Below are 9,311 nucleotides of genomic sequence, written 5' to 3' on the forward strand. Positions count from 1 at the left end.
CAGTACCATGCTGTTTTGACCAGTGTGGCTTTATAATATGCTTTAGAGTCAGGAAGCATGAGTCTTCCCACTTCATTCTTCTTTTTCAAGATATTTTTAGCAATTTGAGTACCTTTCCCTCCAAATAAATTTGATAATTAGCTTTTCCATTTCAGCAAAGTAGACTGTTGGAATTTTAATTGGTATTGCATTGAATCTGTAGAGTAATTTGGGTAAAATTGACATCTTAATGACATTTAGCCTTCGAATCCGTGAACATGGACTGTGTTTCTACTTATTTAGGTCTTCTTTGATTTTGTTTAGCAATGTTTTATAGTTTTCTATGTCCAAGTCCTTTATATCCTTTGTTAAGTTTATTCTTAGATATTTGATTCTTGTAGTTGCTATTGCAAATGGAATTTATTTTCTCGATTACCTCTTAGAAGGTTCATTACTAGTGTATAGAAGCACCACTGATTTTTTAGTGTTGATCTTATAGCCTGCCACTTTACTGGACTGATTTATTAGCTTGAGTAGCTTTTTGTGTCAGGATTTTTAAAATGTAGGATCTTATCATCTGAAAATAGTGAAAGTTTTACTTTGGGGCGCCATGATTAGGTGCATAAATATTTATGGTTTTATTTCTTCTTATGAATTTCCCTCTGTTTAATATATAGTGTCCTTTATCTCTTATATATTTTTTCATTTAAAGTCTATTTTGTCTATATTAGTATAGCTACCCCAGCTTTTTTTTTTTTATTATTGGTTACTGCTTGTGTGGAATATCTTTTCCCATCCTTTCACTTTCAATCTATTTGTATCTTTGGGTCTAAAATGAGTCTCTTGTAAACAGCATATAGATGGATCATATTTTTTAATCCATTTTGCTAATCTGTGTCTTTGGATTGGGTAGTTTAATCCATTAACATGTAGAGTTAATACTGTCATTTATTTTTGTCATCTTATCGTTTGGCTTTTATTTGTCAGATCTTTTTTTTTTTCTCATTTTTAATGCTTTTAGTTACCCTTACTAATACTCCTCAATTCTATACCCTCTTCCAGGCCTCTCTCTCCTGTCTTTTGTTTTCAGCTGGCAGAACTCCCTTTAGTAGTTCCCATAGGGCCAGTCTCTTATTAAGGAAATCTCTCAGCTTCTGTTTATCTGTGAAAATTTAAACTCTCCCTCACTTTCGAGGCAGAGATTTGCTGGATAAAGAATTCTTGGCTGGAAATTTTTCTCTTTCAGAATCTTAAATATATTGTACCACTTCCTTCTTGCCTTCAGGGTGCTTGGTGAGTCATCAGTGCTTAGTCTTATGTGGGTTCCCTTGTATGTAGTGAATAACTTTTCTTTTGCTGCTTTCAGGATTCTCTCCTTCTCTTCAGCATTTCACATTTTGATTAGTATGTGTCTTGGAGTGAATATATTTGGATTTATTCTATTTGGAGTACATTGAGATTCTTTGATTTGTGTATTTATGTCTTTCATAAGGGTTGGGAAATTTTTGCTATCATCTCCACAAATCTTTCTGGCCCTTTACTCTTCTCCTTCTGGTACACCTATGATTATTATATTTGTGTACTTCATGTTGTCAGTCATTTCCCTGAGATCCAGTTCAATTTTTTTTCCATTTTTTTCTCCATTTGTTCTTCCATGCATTTTATTTCAGCTGCTCTATACTCTTAGTTTGCTTATTCTTTCCTCTGCTTCTTCAAATCTGCCACTGTGTGCCTCTAGTATATTTTCAACTTGATCTAATGCATCTTTCATTTCCGAAAGATCTGATATTTTTGTATTTATTCTTTCAAGTTCTTCTTTATGCTCTTCTAGTGTATTCTTCTTTTTTAAAATTCAATTTTATTGAGATATATTCACATACCATACAATCATCCACAGCGTACAATCAGTTGTTCTTGGTACCACTATACTGTTGTGCATTCAACAACACAATCAACTTTTGAACATTTTAATTTACCACACACAAAAAAGAAAAAGAATAAAAGTTAAAGTAAAAAAGAACACCCAGAACATTCCATGCTCCCATTCTTCCCTATTATTCATTTACTTTTTGTGCTCATTTTTCTATTCTTCTGCCCATACATTGGATAAGGGGAGTTGGAGCCACAAAGTTTTCACAATCACATGGCCACATAGTGTAAGCTATATTGTTATACAATCTTCTTCAATAATAAAGGCTACTGGGTTGCAGTTCAACAGTTTCAGGTATTTCCTTCTAGTTTTTCCAATACCTAAAAACTAAAAAGGGATATCTATATAATGCATAAGAATAACGTCCAGAATGAGCTCTCAGCCACTGAAGCTTTATTTTGTTTAATTTCTCTTTCCCCTTTTGGGCCAAGAAGGATTTCCCAATTCCATGATGCTGGGGCCAAGCTCATTCCTGGGAGTCATGTCCCACATTGCCAGGGAGATTTACACACCTGGGAGTCATGTCCCATGTAGTAGGAGGGCAGTGAGTTTACCTGCAGAGATGGCTTAGGGAGAGAGGACATATCTGAACAACAAAAGAGGTTTTCTGTGGGTGACTCCTAGGCACAATTTTAAGTAGGCTTAGCCTCTCTCTTGCAGTAACAGACTTCATAAGGGCAAGCCTTCTAAAAGTTCAAGGGCTCGGCCTTCTAAATTGGTAGCCCCCAATGCTTGTGAGAATTAATTCCCCAGGTGGAGAAATTTAATATTTCCACATTTCCCTGTCCCTCAAGAGGGCTTTGCAAAATGCATTTTTATTCTCTGCCCAAATTACTCTGGGATGTATTGGGGCTTCACACTAACCTGTTACAAACTAACCAGATTTCACTCCCTATTCAATGTATCATGTAATTATGTTGTTTGAATAAACTGACCATACAAGTTAAATTATATAGTGTGTTACAAAAAATTTAGATTTTGCACCTAATAAACATCTCTTCCTTTGGTTTCACACAGAAGTTGAAGTTTTAAAAACACCATCAATATCCTTTACCCTTTAGTCTGATTTACTTAAATCCTAACCAAGTCCATTTTGTTCATATCTCTAATTGAAGTCTGATCTCTTTTTTCATACTCTTTAACATTTGCTGTATAGGGTAATGCTGACATTCATAGCTGCTGGACTCTGGCTCTGAGTCTCAGGTATCACACAGATACCCAAAGTTCCAGGAACCAACCATGTTATACACAAAGAACTCAGCATCTCAGAATTTTGAAATAACCATACAACTCAGGAATAGATGTAACTGCTGTAAGAGCTCACAATCTAGGAACTTCTATAATAAACCTTCCCCTGATAACTTATGCTCTCAGACTCAATTCTCAGAGTTTGCACATTATAGTTAGTCCACATTAGTGAGATGTTAAAATGTTTTTCTTTTCATTTCTGGTTTATTTCACTCAAAATACTGTCTTCAATGTCCATTCACCTCACAGCTTCACTCCTTGTAGCAGCTCAAAATTCTATTGTATGTATACACCACAGTTCGCCATTCCATTCATCAGTTGGTGTAACTTTATGCCACATCCTTCCAGTGGAAATTGTGAATACTGACACCATAATCCCCACTGTGCAAATGTCCTTTTGTGTCCCTCTTTTTAGTTCTTCCAAGTGTATAACCAGTAACAGAGTTGCAGGACCATATGGCAACCCCCATGCTTAGCTTCCTATGGATACACTACACTGCCCTCTGGATGGGCTACACCATTCTTCTTCCTCACCAATGGTGATTAAGTACATCCCTTTCTCCACCTTTTCTCCATCAATTGTATCCCTCTGTTTATGCTTTAGATGGTTTTATTCACACACCATACATTTCATACTAAGTAAAAAAAGCAGTGGTTCTTTGTATAATCACATAGTTGTGCATTCACCACCACTGTCTATATAAGGACAATTCCATTTCTTCCACAAAGAAAGAGGAAGAGGCAAAGAAAGAAAGAAGAAAAAGAAAGAAAAAAAAGTGGCAACTAAAAAGCAACACAAGAAAAAATACTTTAAAAAAGTCAGAAAACACCACCAATGCCAAGAATCCCATACCCCTCCATTATACCCCTCTTATAGATATTTAGCTTTGGTATATTGCCTTTGTTATAATTAATGGAAGCATATTACAATGTTACTGTTAATTATAGACTCTAGTTTCCATTGCTTATATTTTTTCCCCAATACCACCACATTTTTAACACCTTACAAAGTTGAATTCATTTGTTCTCCCTCATGTAAAAACAATCTTATATTTGTACCTTTAATGACAATCCTTGACCACTCTAACTTTCACTAAGTTATACAGTCCCAGTCTTTATCTTTTATCTTTCTTTCTGGTGTCCTACATGCCCCTAACCTCCTCTTTCAACCATACTCACAGTTATCTTTGTTCAGTGTACTTACAATATTGTGCTATCATCACCCAATATTGTGCTACAAACCTCTCTCTCCTGTTTTTTCCTATCTGCCTGTAGTGCTCCCTTTAGTATTTCCTTCACAGTAGGTATCATGTTCAAAAACACTCTCAGTGTCTGTCTGAGAATATTTTAAATTATCCCTTATGTTTGAAGGACAGTTTTGCTAGATATAGAATTCTTGGTTGGCAGTTTTTCTCTTTCAGTATCTTAAATATATTATACCACTGCCTTCTCACCTCTGTGGTTTTTTCTGAGAAATCCACACATAGTCCTATCAAGTTTCCCTTGTATGTGATGGATCACTTTTCTCTTGCTGCTTTCATGATTCTCTTTTTGTCATTGACATTTGATAATCTGATTATTAAGTGTCTTGGAGTAGGTCTATTCAGATCTATTCTGTTTGGTGTATGCTACACTTCTTGGATCTGTAATTTTATGTCTTTCATAAGAGAGGGGAAATTTTCAGTGATTATTTCCTCCATAATTGCTTCTGTCCCCTTTCCCTTCTCCTTCTGGGATACCCATGACATGTATATTTGTGCACTTCATGTTGTCATTCAGTTCCCTGAGATACTGCTCATATTTTTCCATTCTTTTCCATGTCTGTTCTTTTGTGTGTAGGATTTCAGATGTCCTGTCCTCTACTTCATGAAGTCTTTCTTCTGCCTCTTCATATCTGCTGTTATATGTATCCATTGTGTTTTTATCTCTTATTGTGCCTTTCATTCCCTTAAGTTTTGCCAATTGTTTTTTCAAACTTTCACGTTCTGCCTTACATTCACCCAATGTCTTCTTTATATCCTTCATTTCTTTTGCCATATATTTCCTCAACTCCTTGATTTGGTTTTTGAATCAATTTAGCATATTTGTTTGAAGGTCTTTAATTAGTTGTTCAACTCCTGTATCTCATTTGAAGTGTAAGTTTGTTAATTTGACTGGGCCATATCTTCATTTTTTCTAAAGTGACTCATAATTTTTTGTTGTCTTAATTACCCTAAACAGATTTTCCCAGTCCAGACGGGCCCAGGTCTCAGGAGGAGGGTATAAATCAGTATCACATTTTCCTGAGGTTGAGACCCAGCAGGTTGTCAGACTTTACTGGGAGGCCTCTAAACTGTGCTTTTCCTATCCTGCCCAGCAGGTGGTGCTTGTCAGCCCACAGCTCCCCACCAGCATAAAGAGTTCTCAGTGAATCCTGTCCTGACCAGGGGCTGAGGGTGTCAGAAGCCAAGCTTAAGCTGTTTCTGGTTCTTTTATTTCTCCCCTGCAGTCTTAATTCTCTGAGGGAGGGGAGACACTTGATCTGGGCCCTGCCCCCCCTTTCTTAGGGAAGATACACTCTTCAGGGAGTTATCTCCTACACTTGAATACCTCCTTTGTCTCTTACTCTCTTAACACCATCCTTGCCTGGGTCAGTGCTGACAATTGAAAATGCCTGAGGCTTTCTTTAATGAGCTACTTGGAAGGGAGAAAAAATTGAGAAAGAGAGAAAGCCCCTTTTTAAAGCCAGTCCCCAGCCCCCCAGTTTCACTGGTTGACCAGTGTTGGTACCCTGTTCTCTGTGCCCCTTTTCTTGGGACAGCCATTTTTCAGTATTCTGAGTTCAGCCATCTCCAAAAGCCTATGTTTTAATTTTTTTTTCCTCTCTCTTTGCCCCACCTCCTCTCTGTTCAAAGTGACCTCAGGGTTCCTTTCCTGCTTTCTCTGGGTCTATCTGTGCTTGTAGCTTGTATTCAGTAGTCCAAATTTGTTAATTAAAACTGCAATTAGTGCTTGGTTGAGTTACTTTCCCTCACTCCAGGTAGCCTGCTTCTTTTTTCCACAGGAAAGTGTTGCAACTCAGCCTGCCATGATGGTGGGGGAGGAGCACCATCTCCAGTTTGGGGAACTTTACTTACAGTTCTATGCTTTGATCTCAGCCATTCCACCCATTCCAGCCTTGTGTACAATGTGTGTCCAGTAAGGGGTGTCCCCCAGCAGTTGTTCCAGACTATATAGTAGTTGTTCCTGGCTATTTACTAGTTGCTCTAGAGGACTAACTGAATTCCACACCTCTACATGCTGCCATCTTGGCCCCCCCCTCTTCTAGGGTCTTCTTGATATCCTTTATCTCTCTAGCCATCTCATTGAAGTTACTTGGGATATTTGTTTGAACATCTTTGATTAGTTGTTCCAAATTCTGTGTCTCCTCCAAAATTTTAATTTGATCATTTGACTTGGCCATATCTTCTTGTTTATTCATGTGCCTTGTGATCTTTTGCTGGTTTTCTGGGCATCTGATTATCATGATAAGATTATTTTGAAAGTTGGCTTTCCTCTCTTGTCTAAGATTTTGTTGTTGCTTGGGTTCATGTTGAAGGTCTCCTTTGGCACTTGGTTTGTCAGTAATTCCCAGCCAAACCAGAGCCAGGGTCTCATGCAAGGGTTGCAACCCATCATGAAAGGCTCTTAGAGACTGGGTAGAAAAGCAGCTTGCCAGACTGCACTTTCCCAGTGTTTGCAACAGAAGGTGCTTTAGGGCCACCTGTTTCCCATAATCCTGACCCTCTCTGATTGCAGTGGCCTGCTGGGCAGGGTCCAGACTAGGTCAAGGTCCATTTCAAGGCTGCAGGCCCCAGAGAGTCACCCTCTCTGTCCAGCTGTTAGCTCAGGACTGATTTGCTTTTCCCTCTTTTCTCAAGGGGAGGGCCACCCTATCTCTCCCAGGTTTGGGCATGCCAGATTGCCACCAGTTCCAGGGGTGGGAGATGGGCACTGTGCACCATGGCAAAGATTCTGCTTGTTGGTGCAATGGAACTGGTTGTTTGCAGACTCCTGCATGGAAAGATTCCAGGCTGTAGAACTGAGTCAGCTTCCCTGGTCCACAGCCAGCCCAGGAGTGCACTGCATTTCACTGGCCGTCAGAAAACGGGCTGCTTGACAGCTGCTGGCCTCAGGGGTGGGGGAATGGTGCCTGCCATCATAATGGAGCTCCCTTCCTCACCTCCACCTCTCTACTTGTATAAGCAGCCCAGCCATGAGCACCCTTGGCCCCTATGCAGAAAAGATCAAGAGGTTCCCCTTCACAGGCCAACCATCAGATCAGCACTGCTTGGCACACCCCTCTCCTCCTGAAGGGAGGGCTTCCCCATCTCCCCCAAATCCAGGCATCAACAGCAGCTGGCCTCATGGGTAGATGGTAGGCATTGGGCAGTGGGCACTGCTGCGGGGTCTCTGTATGTGGATATAATGAATCTCTTGTTTCCCCGGCTTCCGTATGGAAAGATTCTAGGATGTAGAACTGAGAGGTTAACTTCGCTAGCCAGCAGCCAAAGTAGGAGTGTGCCACTTTTCAGCTGCCTGGTCCAGCTGCTGCACAGCTCCCAGCCTCAGGGATAGTTGCAATTGAGTTCACTCACCCCTTTTTCTCAGTCTTAGTTCCTTTGCTTATTTATTCAATTCTTCATTATATACTGCAGTTGTCCTTCTCTAGTCATCTAGTCACTGGAACCACTGCTTTGGACAGTTTTCTGACTGTGTTCTAGTTGTTTCATGGTGGAAGAATGAGTTCTGCCTGTCCTTACTCCGCTGTCTTCCTGGAAGTTTCCCCTCCATGACTTTTTGCTTAGAAACCAATTGACCCAATGAGGTTCAGGACATACCTTTTTCTTTGTTGTTTTTCTAATACCAATTAAACTTGCAAAACTTTTTCAGTGTGCTACCTGAATTCAGTCTGAAACATGGGGCCTGGTTTATCTTGTGCTTCACTTTTCAGTCTTTTGTATGGTGTTTTGCACTACAACCATACTTGCACAGCTCTTGGTTAAGTCTAGGAGTTCATATGCAATTTTACGGGAGGCATATCTTTAGTTTCTTCCTCTGCACTTTCTCCCCTATGTCTCCAACTTCTATTAGTGCCCTTTTTGTGTCCTCTGACCACACACAGGACTTTAATCTCTGCTTTGCACTGCTCTTCCCATGACTGTTCCTGGCTCTGGAGCCAAAGAAGAGGGAGATAGTTTCAGTGTTTTTTGTTCTTTGATTTTGTTTTTTATCATCTCTTACCTTAGGGCTGCAACATGGCTACTTCTACTTTCAGGATTCACATCCACATTTTAAGCAAGGACACACAGAGAAAGGTGGAAATGAAAAAGTCTTTCTTCTAGGAATAGTTAGTTGTCTTTAATTTTTCCTTTTAAAAAACATTGATATATAGCCCACATAGAGTAATGTGTACAAATCATAAGTGTACAGCTTCTTGAGTTTACACACACACACACACTCACACATTTGTGTAACCATAATCCACATGAAGATATAGAACATTATTAACACCCCAAAAGTTTCAAGCTTCAGTTTGGATCGTGTTTAGGTCTTGAAAGATAGGGGACAATGTCTAATGACTGTTTAAGTTGTGTACTCTTATAGGAAACCTCTACTTAAAGTGCTCTATCATTTTAGCCAAGGTAAGCCAGAAATGAATCCATTGTGCGGATGTATATGAAAACATTTCTGTATCTTTCATCTTTATGGAGAGAAAAAATTTCCCTTTCAGATTTTAAAACTGGAATTTGGAACTTAAGCTATTTATACCCCCAAATTTGCACTACCAGTAGCATCTGAAAAAACCAAGACAAGAAATAACTTGGTAAATAAATAAACAAACACATCTCCACACCCACAAAGAAACAGGATACCATGGGCATGAGACAGAAGAAACAATAGACAGTCAAATTAGACATGATAGTAGTTCAGATATTGGAATTATTAAACACAAAATATAAAATAAGTAAATTTTATATGTTTCAAAAAATAAAGGATGCTATTAAAAGTATGCATAATGAACAAGAGACAACAAAAGATGACCTAAATGATATGAAAAGAATAATAGAATAATTATGGAAATGAAACATATAATGCTTAAAGTTTAAAAGTTGATTAGATAAACTTGAAAGAT

This window comes from Choloepus didactylus, chromosome 6 (genome assembly GCF_015220235.1).
Source record: "Choloepus didactylus isolate mChoDid1 chromosome 6, mChoDid1.pri, whole genome shotgun sequence".
In the NCBI taxonomy this organism is placed as follows: domain Eukaryota; kingdom Metazoa; phylum Chordata; class Mammalia; order Pilosa; family Megalonychidae; genus Choloepus; species Choloepus didactylus.